Source organism: Ambystoma mexicanum, chromosome 1q, assembly GCF_040938575.1.
Source record: "Ambystoma mexicanum isolate Mex_15411 chromosome 1q, UKY_AmexF1_1, whole genome shotgun sequence".
NCBI classification, from domain to species: Eukaryota; Metazoa; Chordata; class Amphibia; order Caudata; family Ambystomatidae; genus Ambystoma; species Ambystoma mexicanum.
The window spans coordinates 425,239,376-425,257,053 of NC_090922.1; the positions used below are offsets into that span (position 1 = coordinate 425,239,376).

A 17,678-nucleotide genomic window follows, 5' to 3' on the forward strand; every position below is an offset into this window, starting at 1 on the left:
TTGGGCGTCCATTGACAAGGTCGCTGAGAGTACCACACCAAGGTTTTTAACCTTCACCCCCGGCGCAGGAAGAGGACCAGGGGAAGAGGACACCCAGAGTGAAGGATTAGGGGGACAGCCTACCACTAGAACTCCGTCTTGTCTCTGTTCAATTTAAGCCAATTGAGGTTCATCCACTCCCCCACAGCGGCCAGGCACCTCCGAAGGCACGACAACACCTCAGCCTGATCGAGGTCTAAATGTATCAGGATCTGGGTGTCGTCGGCATAGGAGTAGCACCTGACACCAAAGGAGTGGATGAGACACACAACGGCCCAGATGTATATATTTAAAAGAATCAGAGACGGGGAGGAACCCTGTGGCACCCCACAGGTCAAATTGCAGGGGACTGACCGAAAAGGAGGCATTCAGAGGGTCTGAGTACGGTCGGACAGGAACGAAGCGAACCAGGCTAATACCTGGCCAGATATTCCTATCTGGGCAAGGCGGGACAGCAGGATGGGGTGGGGTCACAGTGTCAAATGCTGCAGACAGATCCAACAGAACAAGGGAACCAACCCCACCTGAGTCCACAAGCCTGGCCATATGTTCCTGTACCGACACCAGAACATTCTCAGTGCTCCTGCCAGGCCTAAAACCTGACTGAACAGGATCCAAGAGGGATGAGGACTCAAGATAGGTAGAAAGTAGAGGGGATACCAGGGACTCCAAAAGTTTAGTAAGAAAGGGAAGTAGAGAAATCGGGTGAAAATTACATGGCACAGAAGGATCCAGTGAAGGCTTTTTAAGAAGAGGGATGACCAGAGCACATTTGAGCTCAGGCGGGATGTAGCCTGACTGACAGGAATGATTAATGGCAGCTGTGATTTCCATCAGGAGATCAGGGGAGAGCTTCTTCATAATCAATAGGGGTACTGCATTAGATGGGGCGCATGATTTAAGCTTGAGGATGGCTGTAGTCTCAGTCTCCTGTGAGAACATCGGAAAAGATGACCATCTAGACCCCATCACTGTGCTCTGTGATCCAGGCAGATAGTCAACGTCAGTGGTGGGCTTAGGTGCCAGCGAGATGTTGGTCCGAATGGTCTCTATTTTAGCCACAAAGTACTGTGACAACGCATCGCAGAGTTCTTGAGTGGGAGACACAGTGGGGATCAAAGTAGCAGTGGCCGCGAGAGACTTAACAGCAGAAAGGGCTTTACGCTGACATAGGGCAGATTCAATTTGCCTTGTGAAAAATTGATTCTTAGCGGTGGCAATGGCTAGGTAATAGGCGGCAGAGCAGGCCTTATATTGAATTTTAAGATTGGAATCGTAGGCTCTGCGTGATTTACGCTCTGCCTGCCTATGTTTAAGCCGAGCAGTTTTCAGAGTATCGGAGAACCATGGCTCGGAGGGGAGTCTGCGGGGCTGACTGAGGCACAGAGGTGCAGCCACTAAAAGTGTCTGGGAGAGAAGGGCATGGGAGGTGACAGGCACCGCCTTGCACTTGGCTGCTACTGACTTAGCCATGCCTTGCCATGCCGTGCCAAGAGAAGAGCCAGATTTTATCGGGGACAATCTTAGGCGGAGCGCCTCCAACTACCAGCTCACAGGTCATCAAAAAGTGGTCCGACCAATGTACTGTCTCAGCTGTCCGAAAGCTCACAAAGGATTTATTAGCCAGAATAAGATCTAAAGTATTACCCAACTTATGGGTAGGGCCGATCACGTGCTGGTAAAGATCTAAGTCTAGCAGGCTGTCAAGGAAGGAGGACAGACCTGGGGGTCTAGGCAAATTAAATTTGAGATTAAGATCACTGAGTAAAATCAAATGGGCATGGCACATTTGAAGGTCAGTTATGAAATCAACCAGCGCTTCAAGGAAGTTCCCATAGGGGCCAGGGGGGCGGTAGATGAGCAAGATGTGACAGCTGCAGGCCGGAGATACAACCCACCTGAAAAGTATGGCCTCCATTGCAAGCTGGTGAGCACAACTGAGTTGAGAGATGGCAAGCTCAGATCTAAAGATCGCAGCAATCCCACCTCCGATCTGGGGGTGGGGGGGCGATCAGTGTGAATAAGACGATAGTCAGAGCGGATGGCTTGCACCAGGGCCATAGCAGAGGTGGCCTGAAGCCATGTCTCGGTCAGGCACAATAGGGCCGGCTGGCGGTCCGCTAAGAGATGATATATTTCATCTGCATGTGCTAATAGGGAGCGGGTGTTAGTAACAGCAGTGAATGACCAATTAAACTGTCCTCTGGGGTGAGGCTAGGCATAGGGGGGGAAAAGGGTCTCTCTCTCTCTCTCTCTCTCTCTCTCTCTCTCTCTCTCTCTCTCTCTCTATCTCTCCACCCCGTCCCCCTCTCCTTTTCCATCTCTCTTCCTCCCTTCTCTCCCCTCTCTCCCATCTCTTCTGCCTTTCTCTCTCCCTCTCTTTATTTCTTTTTCTCCCCTTCTCTCTTTCTTAAGCAAGGGTGGCTGACCAACCTCTCTGTTATGTAGGGAAAATGATAATAAGGATATCATTTGTTCTAGGTATTATATTGTTTTGTATGACACTGGTCTTGGTTGTTGGAGTGGATGAAGGTATGTCTGTTATATGGGATGGCCATATAAAGGGGGGGGGGGGGAATGAACAGTTGGAAATAATGCTAATATGAATATATAAAAAAGGAAATATAAAATGGTTCTTGGAGGAATGAAAAGGCAAGTACGAATGACGTATGATTTATATAAGGGGATGGGCTTTGACGTCATTTCTGATATCGAGTACCCAGAATCCTCCAATAGCCGGTACTCTGATATACGCACTGCAGTAAGGAATATAATCAATAAAAGCTGTTGCATGTGTGCACTTATCACGCACGCATCAGGGGCTCCTAAGGTTTTAGTTTCACATCCAGTCTCAATTATAGAGGCGCAATGCTTGGTACATCTTGCACTATGAAGGATAAAGGGCACATTCCAGGTACACAGTGTGCTGTTCAGGAGCATTGATCTAGACCCAGCATTATGCATTGGCATCGCAAAATACCACAAGTGTCTACAAGTACCATATTTTTCCTTGGGAGGATACTCAAATGGCAGGGCGCCACAGTGACTTGCCCGGCAGGTGGACTGATCGAGTACAGCAGAGAAGTAGGATTCCAAATAGACACTATGGGCCTCATCACGAGTTGGGCTGTATTCCCGGCTGTAATACTGCCGACTGTAATAGCCCAAGCACCGACCGGATTCCGGGTTGGGCCTTAACAGTAAATCCCCATTCCTGATTGGGTCCTTTAGATCCAATGGGGAATTTTCGGTGCTAATACTGCAGGCTAATACAGCTGGCTATAATACTGCTGAAAACAGGGATTTTCACCTCCAGAAAAAAGCTGGAGGTAAAACAGCCGATTTAGTGCCCAACTCGTGATAGGGCCAGCCCTTAAATGCGGCAGTAACACCGTTACCACCGCATTTAAAGGCTACAGCTCATCTCGTGATGAGGCCCTATGTGTGTGTAAATATGCTTCTCCAGCATGGGGTCTGGCATGGATTGACATGCTCATGAATATTCCCCGTCGTCAGGCTGGGAATCCTCGGTACAGAAAACAATCAGTATCAGTTTCGTTTCTGATCTGTCTTTCCTAGTAATAACCAATCACTGATCTCTGGGTCATAATGCCCCCAGCCAATGACTGCCCTCTCCCTAAACCCCGCCTCCGGCAGCCATCCTCAGATTTTTACTGCACGTTCAAGCGTTGGGAGTCCTCGTGCTATAGCTCTCGAGCTTTTCCTGCGTTTTCGCGCTTTTTCAAAGAGAATTTAAAATTTTTCGGTTAAATTGAGCCTCACGCTCCACCGTCTTTACATCCGATCAACGGGGACCCGTTTCAGATGTTTCTACGCCCCTCAAGGATGAAGATTTCGTCGAACGACGCTTTTGGAGGATTCCAGAAGTTTCTGAGGCCTACCCCGGACATGGCCCAGGAGAAAGGGAGCTCGACGCTCGGGAAGCTGTTCAGGGCCTGCCCTGGATGCCAGCTGCAGAATGTGTTCAAGGAAGACGAGCATTCCTTATGCCTCTACTGTCTTCACGAGGACAAAACGTACGTGGAAGAGGACTGTGCGTTTTGCGGGAACATGTCGGAGCGGACCATGAGGGACCGCCATCTTCGTCTCGCCAACTGGCTGGAAGGAAAGAGCCTGTCAGGTGAGAAGAAAATGAAGAAATCTGAGTGGTCTTCTAAGTCCTGTGAGGGCGCCCCGGCGACGGGGCCCAACAGAAGGCTAAGCACCACGAGTCCGCGGGCACCGGGAGCGCCGAACGGTCGGGCTCCTCGGCTGCCAGGCCGGTCGTATCCTCCACGGCGCCATCGACCACGAGCCAACGCTCTGGCTCGGGTAAGAGTTAATCCGAGAACCCGGCCAAGCTTCTGGAGAGGACCCCGGTCGATCTCGAAGATTTCGGCTGATGGGGAGCGAGGCGGGGAGCCCTCCCCGAAGGTGAAGGCCACAAGCACGCAGTCGGTGACTAAGGCTTTGAGTCACCCAGCCAAGGCCTCTATCGAGAAGGTCGCGGCACACCCTGGCGCAGCCTGCGGAGGTTACACCTGTGGTAGCGGCCTCGGGGTCCAGAGTCTCCCTGCCACCTCGGAGGGAGGCATCTTTCAAGCCCATCGAAAGAACCCCCACGAAGCCCCCGGCGGAGAAAGAAGGGGGGAGCCAGTGGCCGTCGTGGATTCAGACACAGCCTCCGAGGAGGAACTTGTAAAAGTCCCTGAGAGCCAAGACGCGGGCATGGAGGAGGACCGGCCCGTCGAGAGGCATCCCGACGAGGGGGACGACTAAAGCGACGGCGGCGCCGACGGGACCCCAGACCAACCGTCACACCCGTCGCAGCCAGTGCCGCAGGACAACTCGGCAGCCATTTTAATGGCAATTCTATCCTTATGCTCTGAAATAAGGACTAGATTGCCTTTACCCCGACGGAGGAGCGGGAGTCAGGCCCGACGGAGGAGCCAGGGGCAGGCCCGTCAGGAAGTCCACCACCCAAGAGGAGAAGAACACATCCTCCTACACCCTTCCAGCCCTCGCGGCCTGCTCAACCCTCCTCCGCGTCCACGGTCTGCGGGGATGGCACGGACACGGCCACGACGGGCACGGACGACGAGGGCGGCGACGGCGGGGTGGACCTCCCGTCGCCCCCCCCCCCCTCCCTGGGCTTCCCCGCCCGATGAGATTGGATCCTTCCATGCGATGATCTCCAGGACATCCAAGCTTTTCCAGCTCTGCCCCGAAGAAAAGGAGGGGTTCCTCTATCAACGTCGAGAGACCAAGAGGAAGACGGTCCTCGCGGTACCTTTACTGGATGACATCTGGGACGAGGGGTTCTCCCTCCTCAAGAACCCGTCCACGACGCCGGCAAAAAGGGACCGATACGAAAAGAAGTACCGGGTACCTGACGCGGCCCCTCTATGCCTTAGAGCACAGCCGACCCTGGATTCAGTCGTCTCGGCGGCGGCCAGGAAGAAGGCGGGGGGCATCGACATAGATTTCACCACCGCACGGCGAGGGAAAGAAGCTCGACGCGATGGGACGACAAGTCATCACGTCGGCGGCGACGACGATTAAGGTGGCCAACGCCCTGGCTATCGTTGCCCGTTACGACAGGGAACTTTGGTATAAAATCGCTCCCTTGTTGGACTTCCTGCCGGACGACAAGAGGGCAGAAGCCCTGGAAATCTTGCAAGAAGGCGAGGTGGCGTCGGACCACGCCATACCGGTGGCGACGGACATCGCTGAGACCGGTTTCTGCCAGTTGGGCAACAGTGTTTGCCTCAGACGGTGCGGATGGCTTAAGGCGACAGATTTCCGCCACGTCGTACAAGCCAAAGTATTGGACATGCTCTTCGACGGGAACAACCTGTTTGGGAAGACAATCGATGAGTCCCTGCAAGCCATCAAAATGGACACGGAGACAGCCCGGGCCCTGGGAGTTCTCCAGCAACGACGGCCGTCCTTTCGGAACACCGGAGGCAAGCAAGGGGCATCTAAAGATTCCGGCAGCGGCTCCTCTACCTACTGTCAAGCGGCCCGTTCCTTGTCGCAGGAGGCCTATAGAGGACGGGGCAAGTCTGGAGGTTCCCGCAGTCGTCGCCAGGGAGGGCAAGGCGGCCTCGAAACAGGACTGAACCGACCGTGGCGTCGGGGCCCCCACCCAAGCACCCCGGCTCGCGAAGTTTGTCAGCATGTGGGAGTCCATCTCCGCCAACCGTTGGGTGCTGGAAACCCTGGCCCAGGGGCACGCCCTCGAGTTTCTAAAGAAGCGCCCTCGCGTGCCACCCGTGGCCAGGAAGGAAACCACGTACCCCAGCTTCTGCTGGAGGTAAGGGCGATGCTCAAGAAAGGTGCCATCAAGCTCGTCCCAAAGAGACTTCGGGGCTTCGGGGTCTACTCAAGATACTTTCTCGTAAAGAAGAAGACAGGAGGTTGGCGTCCCATCCTGGACCTGCGGCGACTGAACAAGTACATCAAGGCTCAGAAGTTCTGGATGGTCACCCTCCAGCACGTGCTGGGACAGCTGGAGGAGGACGATTTCCTGTCGTTGTTGGACTTGGAGGATGCCTACTTCCACATCCCCATTCTAAAAGGACACCGGAAGTTCCTCAGGTTCGTGGTCCAAGGACGGCACTACCAGTTCAAGGCCCTCCCGTTCGGATTAAAGTCGGCTCCCAGGGTATTCACCAAGTGCCTAGCACCGGTGGTGGCGTGGCTTACGCCTACAAGGGATCCACGTCTATCCCTACCTGGACGACTGGCTCATCCGAGCAAGGACAAGGGAGCTTGCCGTAGAACACACAGCGAAGGCCGTCCAGCTACTCACGGACCTGGGGTTCTCCATCAACTTCCCCAAATCCCACCTGGTCCCTTCGCAGGTCGCCCTGTTTCTGGGAGCCAAGTTCGACACAGTGGCACGGCTGGCCTCGCCGTCCGACAAAAGGACGAAAGCCATCCTGGGAAAGGTGTAATGCCTGCTAGCCACAGACGTAGCCAGGGTAAGATCCATCAAATCCCTTCTTGGGATGATGTCCTCCTGCATCTATCTGGTACGCCTGTGCAGACTTCGAACGCACGCTGGATCCAGGTGACGGGCAGCTTCGAGGATAGGATACCGCTCAACGAGACCTTAGGATGAGGTGGTGGGGCACCCGCACTCATCTGACGGCGGGCGCAGACTTTCAGACCCCATCTCACCAGGTAACGGTGACAACGGATGCCTCCCTGGAAGGGTGGGGAGCCCATACCGTAGATCTCCACGCGAGAGGCCTTTGGCTCCCGGAGGAAAAACAGCTTCATATCAACATTCTGGAGCGCGCAGTGTTTTGGGCCCTCGGGTCCTTTCTTCCGTCCCTCAAGGGCAAGGTGGTGAGGATCTTCACCGACAACACCACCACGATGTTCTACATCAGGAAGCAGGGTGGAACCAGATCCCCAGCCCTGTCCAAGGAAGCCCAGGATCTGTGGCACTGGGCCGTCGACCAGGGGATGTTTCTGGTACCTTTTCATCTGGCAGGGATAAAGAACACCCTCGCTGACTCACTCAGCAGGGAACTGCGCTCGTGCCACGAGTGGGAGCTACGCCAGGATCAAGTGGATCGACTCTTCAGGCTGTGGGGCAGAGCCCAGGTCGATCTCTTCGCGACGGCGACAAACTCCAAGTGCCAGAGGTTCGCCAGCAGGTTCCCCCAACCGAGGAGCATGGGGGATGCTTTCTCGTTCCCCTGGGACAACCTGTTCCTCTATGCTTTCCCGCCGTTGCCACTGCTACTCCGGCTCGTCAACCAGCTCAAGAGGTCCCGGTGCAGGATGATCCTCGTTGCACCGGCGTGGCCGAGACAGATCTGGTTCCCGGACCTTCTGGACTTATCGGTGTCCCCACCAGCCAGACTGCCCGTGGACACGGATCTTCTCTCCAGAAAAGTAGGCGCCACTCTTCATCACGACCCAAAGTCGCTGAACTTGGAGGCCTGGCTCCTGCAGCACTAGAGTTTGGAGGATACGATGTACCGGCCGACTGCAGAGAGGTTCTTGCAAAGGCCAGGGTGTCCTCAACTCTCAAGTGTTACGGACACAAATGGAAGAGGTTCTCTGTCTGGTGCCGGGCATAGAAGATGAACCCTCTACGGATTACGGCCCCTCAAGTACTGCCGTACCTACTGTCGTTGGCCAAGGCTGGACTAGCTCACGCCTCCATCAAGATACATCTGGCTGCCATCTCCAGATACAACAGGACGGGTGTCCTTGTGGTCTCATCGCCTGGTGAAGGAATTTATGAAGGGACTATTCCGCTCGTTCCCGCCGGTGAAGGCCCCAGCCGCGGCGTGGGAGCTCAACGTGGTGCTGACTAGGCTCATGGGGCCCCTTTCAAGCCTATGCATACAGCACCGTTGAAGTTCCTATCGTGGAAAACAGCTTTTCTTGTGGCCATCACCTCCGCACGGCGCGTGGGAGAGATTCAGGCCCTATCTTGCAAGCCTCCATACTTGACCTTTCACGACACGAGGGTGGTGCTCAGGACGCATCCCTCCTTCATGCCCAAGGTGCCGTCGGACTTCCACCTCAACGAGCCCTTGGTGTTACCAGTTTTCTTCCCGTCGCCTTTGTCGCCGGCCGAGAGGACTTTGCACTTGCTGGATGTAGCTGGAGCGCTGAAGTTCTACGTGGACCACACAAAGAGTTTTCGGAAGACGTCACAGCTTTTTGTGAACTTTGGACCTGTGAATCAAGAGAAGGCTCTGTCGAAGGCTTCCATTTCCAGATGGCTCTCCGGCTGTATCATGCACCGTCACCGGTTGGCAAACCGACTGCTGCCCGGCTGTCCGAAAGCCCAATCGACCAGAAATATCGCTGCTACCATGGCGTTCTTGTCTGGTGTGCCCCTGCTGGACATCTGCAGGGCTGCTACGTGGAGGTCGACGCACACCTTCACGAAATTCTACTGCGTCGATCGGGATTCCAGGGAGGAGTCCAGGGTCGGCCAAGCAGTGCTGCGCAACCTGTTCGCCTGAAGGGCCTGGTGAGGAGGTAAGAGTTGCTTAATGTTGAGTTTATGTATTGCTTAATGTTGAGCCTTTTGCCACTTCCCGTGGTTGTGCATGTGTGTACTGCTATGTAATCTTATATTCATGAGCATGTGAATCCATGCCAGACCCGACTGGTGGAGAAGGAACAAGCTACCAAATATGAGGATGGCTGCCGGAGGCGGGGCTTAGGGAGAGGGCAGTCATTGGCTGTGGGCAGTATGACCCAGAGATCAGTGATTGGTTACTACTAGGAAAGACCGATCAGAAACGAAACTGATACTGATTTTTTTCTGTACCGAGGATTCCCAGCCTGACGACGGGGAACATTCATGAGCATGTGAATCCATGCCAGACCCATGCTGGAGAACAACAGTTACAGGTAAGTAACTTGTTCCTCCCAACACATCACAAGGCTGACACGGATTGCAACAATGAAGAAGCTAGTGCGTATATCTAGAGCCATAGAGTATGAACTTTGTTTTAGCAATGAAGGAACAGTTCCTGTTGGTGCAGACACACAGTGCAACCACACTCTTGTGATCCCTGATATGACGAAAGGTACGGCAGCGGTGATGGATTACTACTGGGTTTGTGGCCAACAAGCCTACTTCCACCTCCTACCCTCATGGAGGGGAAAGCGTTCACTGGCCACCCTGGACTCAGTGCTACTAGTAATCCTGGAAGAACACCTGAAGATAGAAAAATGCCCGTCAAGGTGCCAACAGCCACTCCAGCACCTAAAGAAGCCGAAAGAAGCTTGCAGATCACAAAGGAATTTGGTATACTGCCAGAAAAAGGACGATTTCAATGGCGGGGAAGAAAGAAGAGATCACACGGTCTCAAAAGACTCTTCCACACTGCTCAGAGGAATACCAGAGTATCGGCTTTTTAGCTCAGCAGAGACTTTCTTTTCATCTTTTTTTGCTCCTGGGGTACAAGCAGTTGTTGCACTTTTATACCCCCGGAGGATGCTTAGAATGGGTCACTATCCCACATCATTGAGGCGGTGCACAATCTAGGTGTTCAAATGAAGAAAGAAGGTGAAGGTCAGAGCATGGATTGGCTATCGCTTGGCTTTAATTGGGTCGTGTAATGGCTGTGGGCAGCAGTAAAAATACTGGTTCCTGATATCGTATTCTTCTTGGTCCTCTTCTGCACGTGCCAATTGGGACTCTGATGTTGTGTTCATATAGTCCCTAATAGTGCAAAGATGATGGTATCAATTGGGGGATCTAAAACACATTGCCATACAATAAACAGCGAAACTCAGAACTAATATTCCAGGGGTTGTAGATATGTCGGGTGGGGTTGAGTTTGTTACTGTAGAAGTAACAAAAGGGGGGAATGTTGGGGAGGATATTGCGCCTTCCTGCACCCCCCCCAAGCCCTTTACAATTAAGCAAGACTTCTTTTGACTGTTTCTAAGCACTAGAGCACTGAGAACTTTTTTTTCATGCACATATAATCAAACACACAGACATGACCAGGCACTAAATGAAGATAGTATTTAAATATAAGGTGTAAATAACTATTAGCTGAATACATTTGTAAAATGTTAAATTGTATTTAGTTTTTCTCAGCGCACGACAGAAGTAGGCTCTGTGCCAAAAGGAATGCAGCCTGTGCCAAAAATAGACTACAGGCATTGCTGTGGTGTTCTGCTAGCTCTGGCAGGCCAGCACATAACTCAGCAGCTGTTTCCTGTCAATCGAAAACACATGCAGGCTAAAGGCTTAATGCAAACAATTCAGAATTATGACAAACAAGGTTTTAAGGGGAATTACTGGACCAGATAAAATATGAATATAATGAGTGAAGTATGAAGAGCATGACGGGAAAATGTGTTTATACATAAATGTTCATGGGTAGCAAAATGATGATAAACGGGAGCTTTTGTGTATTCTTGCATAGGCTAGCAGAATGTTAAGTAGCATGACCTAAACAGAAACCCGGCCATGCAGGAAGGCAGACTGCAGCATCCCTTGTAAGGGAAGGAGGACAGTTTTGGACCGAGCCATGCCAGTATCCAGTGACCAAGTCAAGAGTATTTAAGCTCCCTGCCTTGCACCAGTCTGCAGGAGCTTGGAACGGTTAGGGACAGACTGCCATTCAGGGAGCAGTTATTTGCCCCGCCCCCCATCCTCATTTCTGTAAAGAATAAACTTGTTATCCTTGCAAGATAAGACTCTTGGCCTTAATTCCCTAGAGGGGTGAACTTTAATCTGGTGTGAGCATGATGAGGGGTACCCATATAATTAAAGGGTACCACTGTAAATGGGGCTACCTTTCACTATTCTGTATCATTTCTGCGAGAGCTCCACACTACCCAGGAACAAATGTTGCATAGGGCATGTTTGATACAAAAACACACAGGAGCAAAAGCACAGCAGAGCATAAACTACATTGGAACACCGAAGGAAAAACTCGTATTAGGGCACAAACTTCTTTGGGGTGCTTTCCCATACCTGGTTGAAGAGCAGTTTGGTCGAAGTCTAAGCTGGGTTGTGTGGTAGAGCAGTTCATGGGTGACAGCGCTTATGTTCGAGCAAAGGAATCCAGAGAGGGGATCAAATTACCTTTTCAGTCTATTGTAATCTGGATGGCTCACAACCATGCTGGGAAGGGAATGGAAACTGAGCGGGCAGGTGTGTTGGTCTTTTCCTTCATCTAAAAATGCTTGACAATATGACCTGGATGCTCCAGAGTCGGAGAGGGATTGAAGTTCTTATGTTGGACCCCATCAGTTTTTTTGCCTCTCGTCTATGGTAGTAAGGCTTGACAAAGACTCTCTGCATCCAGCTCTATGTATCGGTAGCTGAACACAGAACCACTCAAACTCGGGCAAAAATAGAAGTCTCCAGAGGTTCAGGAATGGGTCTCGGAATTCTCCACCAATCCCAGAATTCCTAAATGATTGGGTAGCTAAGGCCCAGCCCCTAACCAGAGCAATGACATGACCGTCCCACACAGCTCTCCACTTCAAAGCCTCAGCTCCAAGGCCCCCACACCTAGGCTTCTGGCACTCTTCAATACCCACGTATATCTGTTAAGGTCACACAGAGGAAAGGAATTCCAAAGGGCTAGATTTTGAAAAAGCCTGTACACCTTTCCTTTTGAGTCTGAAGTGTGGGATAAGATCCGCTATAGGTTTTCTCATCATAGGGGCCGGGGAGAAATACAGCAAATCGATGGCTCCATAATAATGCAGGAGCCAACCCTATAGAAGGATTTTTGAGATATTCTCCTCGATTTGGTGCCAACCAGGATCCCTATGTCTGGATGAAATAACTGGTCAAATGCAAACTGCTCTATTTGAAGGCCCTGTGTGGCAACCAAGTAGCATAACAGATGCTGTCTGGTGTGATACCACAAGAAGGTACTGGTTTGACCAGTGTTATAGTATTTTCATGTCTGGATTTGGGTTGGGCAAATGCTTAAAAGAACTATGAGTTCAAACAGGATTGCTACAATAAAGCGAGGGATAGCAGGGTAACAAATAGGGTGAAGGGGAATTGGTGCTCCTGCTAAAATGGATGGCCTGTCGAGCTCGACAAGTCCAAATCCTCTTACGGACACCCTCTCCAGGAAAGAACTCCAAATAGTGACAAAAGTACTGTATGAAAACGTATCTTATAAATCCTTCAGTGACTTGGCTGATTCTGAGCTGCAACAGAAAGGTTTATCAGTTCTTGGAAAAGCAAAATCCAAATCTATGTTAAAGTCCTTCTCAATGTATTCTAGGATAGTAGACGTCCTCTGGTTTCCTTGTCTTTGGTCTCTTCAATTGTCTTCTGGTACCCCGGGATAGAGTGTCTGCTTATGGCCAGCTTCCATTAGCTGGATTTTCGATATAGGGCCTATCTCACTCTTTCAAGTCTTCTATTCAGTACCTAGATAGTGCCCATCTCACTATTTAACTTCTTCACCATTTGATATTGGGATTTAGGGCATGTCTCACTTTTTACACCCTTCTTTGTTAATTGGATATAGTGCCCGTCTCGCTCTTTAACTTACCTGGGGTTTTAGGTGGAGGGCCTCTCCTTGCTCTTTAGTCCCCAACTGGGATTGGGATTTCCTCTTAAGTGTGCAGTTTGGGGTCACTGGAGCATAGGCTCTCCCAGGCTTGCTGGTTTCAAACAATAGCCCTTTCATTGGACTGGTTCTCATAGTTCCTCTCTCTGGATCCGATACTGCTCTATTGCCACACACAGAACTGGTTCCATCAATCTCTCTCTGGGTAAGGATCGCAGGTGGAGCACCTCTCCTGGCTCTCCAGTTCCCCATCCTTGACTGGTTGTCTGGGTTTCTCTTGGGGTCAGGGACAGTAGGCAGTGCCTCTTCTGTCTCTTTAGTTGCCCATTCTATATTGTTTCTGTCAATCACTCTCTGGGCCTGAGGTCACTGGTGGAATGCCTCAACTGGCTGTACAGTTCCCTGTCATGGAGAATCTCTCTGAGCCACAGGTACCCCTCCCTGGGCTCTTTTATGTAGCCCTACTGCCAAATTGGTACTCTCCAGTGTCAATGGCATTGTCCTCTCTATCGAAATCTTTGGTCATACCTTTGCACATTCCACAGCCTGCTACCATATCACTGCCCTAGATCATCTTTGTTTGTTTCCAGGACCCCTTCCTTGTTCCGCTGCCAGATTGGATCCTGCAGTACCACAGCATGCACAGACGGCAGGGCAACTATTGCAGCTCCAGGAGCGCTTCACGTCTTTACCACAGGTATAGGTTGCATCTGTGCTATGGCGATGAGTACTGTCAGACCAGCATTTGGTTTGCACTGTCCCGTGGAAGTCTACGTTCTTCCATGAGAGATGCGTATCAGGTGCCGGCATGCTGGGTCCTGTAGTCCCCTGCCACTAAGCATTTCCCTGGATGTGCCATGAATTTGCATGGGTTTGCTTAGTTGGCTGGTTGATTGGGCTGTAAGAAGAAAAGAGGATGTAAAAAGGACCTTGATGTCTTCCCAATTAGAACGTTTTCTTCTTAAGGAGTGGGATTCTTGCCAATAATTGTGATTATAACTATGGCATGGAATTTTATCAGTGGGTTCCTTGGGGTGAGAGAAATGAGGGTTGGTGACCCATTCCATGGATTGTTCTTGAGGAACAGCTTTGGAGAGTACTTCATGTAGCAACCGGACTGCCCAATGTCCCCTCGAGCATGGCTCCACACAAAGTAGGACATGGAGGACAGTTAAGTCGTCACACTTGGAACTGCTACATCAGATAAACTGCTATCCGAAGATTTTAAACGTTATTTATAAAACCACAATGAAATATGGGTGAAAGACGCGAGTAAAGCTAAACAGCTGATGAATGTTTGAACTTGAGAAAGCAAGATACGATACCGTTGACCGAGTGGTACAGAACCGGAATGTGCTAAATCGAAAGTCTATGTAAGGTATCCTGTCAGGAGCAATGAAAGTGGAAGATAGATGAAAACAATTGTATGATCTTGGGGATGTGAGCCAGTGATGGATCTGTTCATACTGGTATCTGTCTTTCTCCGTAAGGCCCAGCAAACCCTGACATTCCGTGAAATATCTGATCCGTTGGCCCACATACATGTCTCCCACTTTTGAACAGTCCGAGTCTCTCCATTTCTGGAATGACCCTTTTGCCATCCCTGGGGGGAAGTCTGGGTTGTCCAGCAGTGGAATGAAAGGGGCTGGGTCTATCGTTAGGGTTTCTCTCTTTGTGGCTCTATCCCAGATTTGCATAGTAGAGCTCATGACTTCGCTGATCTTTATGTTTTGGTGCTTGTGCTCTGGTTTCTTCCACAGGAGGTGGCGGAGGTTTGATCTTGCTACAGCTCTATCCTGTGCCTCCCACCATTTGTCTGACGTGTCCGTGATCCATTCGTTGATTACCCATAGATGGGCCGCCTCATAGTACTTCCTGAAGTGGGGGAGCGCCATTCCTCCATCTGATTTGTGTGCTGTGAGCACCTGTTGTGAAATTCTTGGAGTTTTGTTTTGTCATACGTATTTGATGATGGTTTTTGTGAGTGTCTTGAAGAAAGTAGTCGGAATCCTTATTGGGAGTGCTTGAAAGTAATAGAGCAGTCTGGGCAGGATCGTCATCTTCATTACCGTTATTCTGCCCCACCAGGAGATTGACAGCGGGTTCCATCTGTTTAGGTCTCTTTTAACGGCTTCTAAGAGGGTTGTGTAGTTCCCCGCGTATAGGTTTTGTATCTTATGTGTCAAGTCACTCCTAGATATCGCACGCCTTCTTCGGCCGTTTGTAGATGCTGGTCTTTTGTTAATTTGTAGATCTCTTCTTTGTTTCCTGCTAATGCCATTACGGTTGATTTCTGCTTGTTAATTTTTAGTCCCGAGATGTCCCCATATTTGTCTATTAGTTGGATGAGAAGTGGGAGCGTTTTGCTTGGTTCCGTAATCGTCATCATCATATCGTCAGCATATGCAGCTGTCTTGTGTGTTTGTCCTCCCATTTCGATTCCCTTGATGTCTTGGGTCGCTCTGATTTTCACCAGAAGGGGTTCTAGGAAGATCGCGTACAGCAGTGGAGACAGGGGGCATCCCTGTTTTGTGCCTCTCCCTATTTCGATGGGATTCGAGATTTCCCGGTTGACTGCTATTCTGGTCTTCGGTGCATTGTAGTTGGCACGGATCATATTTATGAACTCGTTCCCTATGCCCATTTTCTTGAGAGTCGCGAACAGCATTGACCATTCGACCCGGTCGAATGCTTTTTCCGCATCTAGCGAAATTATTGCTGATGGGATTTTCATGATTCCTGCTTTCTCTATGAGATGTACTATTCGTCGTATGTTCTCATGGGTTTTCCTTCCGGGGATAAAGCCTGCTTATTCTTGATGTATCAATTTGGGGAGCAGAGGCGCCAGCCTGTTTGCGAGAGCCTTCGTATATAGTTTGGCATCAACATTGATAAGTGCTATTGGGCGATACAAGCTCAGATTTTCAGGAGCTTTTCCCTTTTTGTGGAAAACAAGTATCTTAGCTTCATTCATTGATGCCGTGATGTTATTCGAAGTCTTGAAGGTGTTGAATAATGTGGTTAATTGGGGGGTCAATATGTCTGCGTATGTTTTGTAGAAGGCCACTGTGAAGCCGTCCGGGCCTGGGGCTTTATTCTTGGGAAGATCTCTTATTGCTTTCCTTACTTCCTCCTGTGTGATGGGCTCGTCTAAGACCTCTTTTTCGGATGGCGATACTGTCGGGAGAGTAATTTCTTTCAAGAAGGCTGCCTGTTCTTCTTCTCTCGGATGTTGCGAGGAGTATACGTTTTGGTAGAACCTTCGAAATGCTTCTTTAATGTCTTTTGTTTGTGTTTTCTCAATTCCTTGTTCGTCTTTTAGAGTGTGTACCATTTGCTCCTGCCGTCTACCCTTTAGTTGTCTGGCTAGTAGTTTGTCGGCTTTGTTTGATTTCATCGCATACCAGTGTTTTGTGTGCATTAATTGCGTTTCTGCTCTTTTCGTCCTGATCAAGTCTAGCTGACTCTGGACAAGTCTGTGTGCTCTCTTTACTTTCCTGGAGGGATTCTTGACCATTTCTTCCCCTATTTCCACCAGTTTTTCTCCCAGTTCATCTTCCCAATTGTGTGATAACTTGTCTTTTTGTGCCTTTAGAGCGATCAGATAGCCCCTCGTTACTGCTTTGAATGCTTCCCATTTTGTGCTTGTGGAGACATCCGGGGTGTCGTTGTACTCGAAGTATTCATCTATCTTTTCTCTGATAGTTTCTTTTGACACTGGATCCTGTATTGTGTCCCTAGGGAGCGTCCATCTCCAGAGGTTCGATCTTTTAGTGAATTTGGGGAGTGTGATGCACAAGGGGGCATGGTCCGAGAGTGAAATTAGGTCTTTTTCTATGTCCCGAATTTCTCCGACCAGGGAAGCTGTTGCCCAAATATAGTCTATCCTAGAGCTAGTGTCATGTACGTGCGAGTGGTAGGTGAATCCCTCCGAAGTTCCTTTAAGTCTGCGCCATACATCCTCTAGGGTTTGGTTCTGCATCGTCTGTTTCAGCGCCTGGGAAGGAGATCCTACATGGTTGCTCTTGGGGTTTGATCGGTCTTCTTTGTGGTTCCATGCTAGATTGAAGTCTCCAGTGAGGATCACCTCCCCTCTTGTGAAGTTTTCTAATGTGTTGATCGTGTCCTTGATAAAGCCCTCTTGTCCTGTGTTTGGGGCGTATAAGGTGGCTATTGATAGTTGACGGTTGTCTACCTTGACCCTTGTGAAGACATAGCGCCCGTTCTTGTCAGCTTGTGTCTCTTCGAGTTGAATCTGTAGGTGATTTGCGAAGGCAATGAGTACTCCTTTCTTTTTTTCTTCATCGTTGGATTGGATGATTTGGTTGTAGCCCCTGATCCGAAGGAGGCCTCCTTTTTTTTTTTTAAATATGCGTCTCTTGGAGCTTGATTATGTCATACTTCTCTCTGTGCAGGAAATGTTCTAGTTTTTTCCGTTTTTCTGGCGTGTTCAGACCTCTAATATTGTATGTTAAGATTTTCAGCCCCATTCTTCCAGGTTTGCTTTAATCTTCTTATTGGTTTTCCCGTGTGGGTCCCTGTATTGAGCTAACGTACCGGTATTGAAGCCCTTTCCCCTATGTACTTCCCCCC

The 17,678-nt window shown here is 50.2% G+C and overlaps 1 protein-coding gene across 2 annotated transcripts in view; it reads left to right on the top strand.

Annotated features, from left to right (window-relative positions):
* The window catches only part of DUS2 (dihydrouridine synthase 2), a 1,290,787-nt gene that overhangs the window by 535,619 nt on the left and 737,490 nt on the right, over positions 1 to 17,678 (top strand). The gene's annotated exons all lie outside the window — the stretch shown is intronic.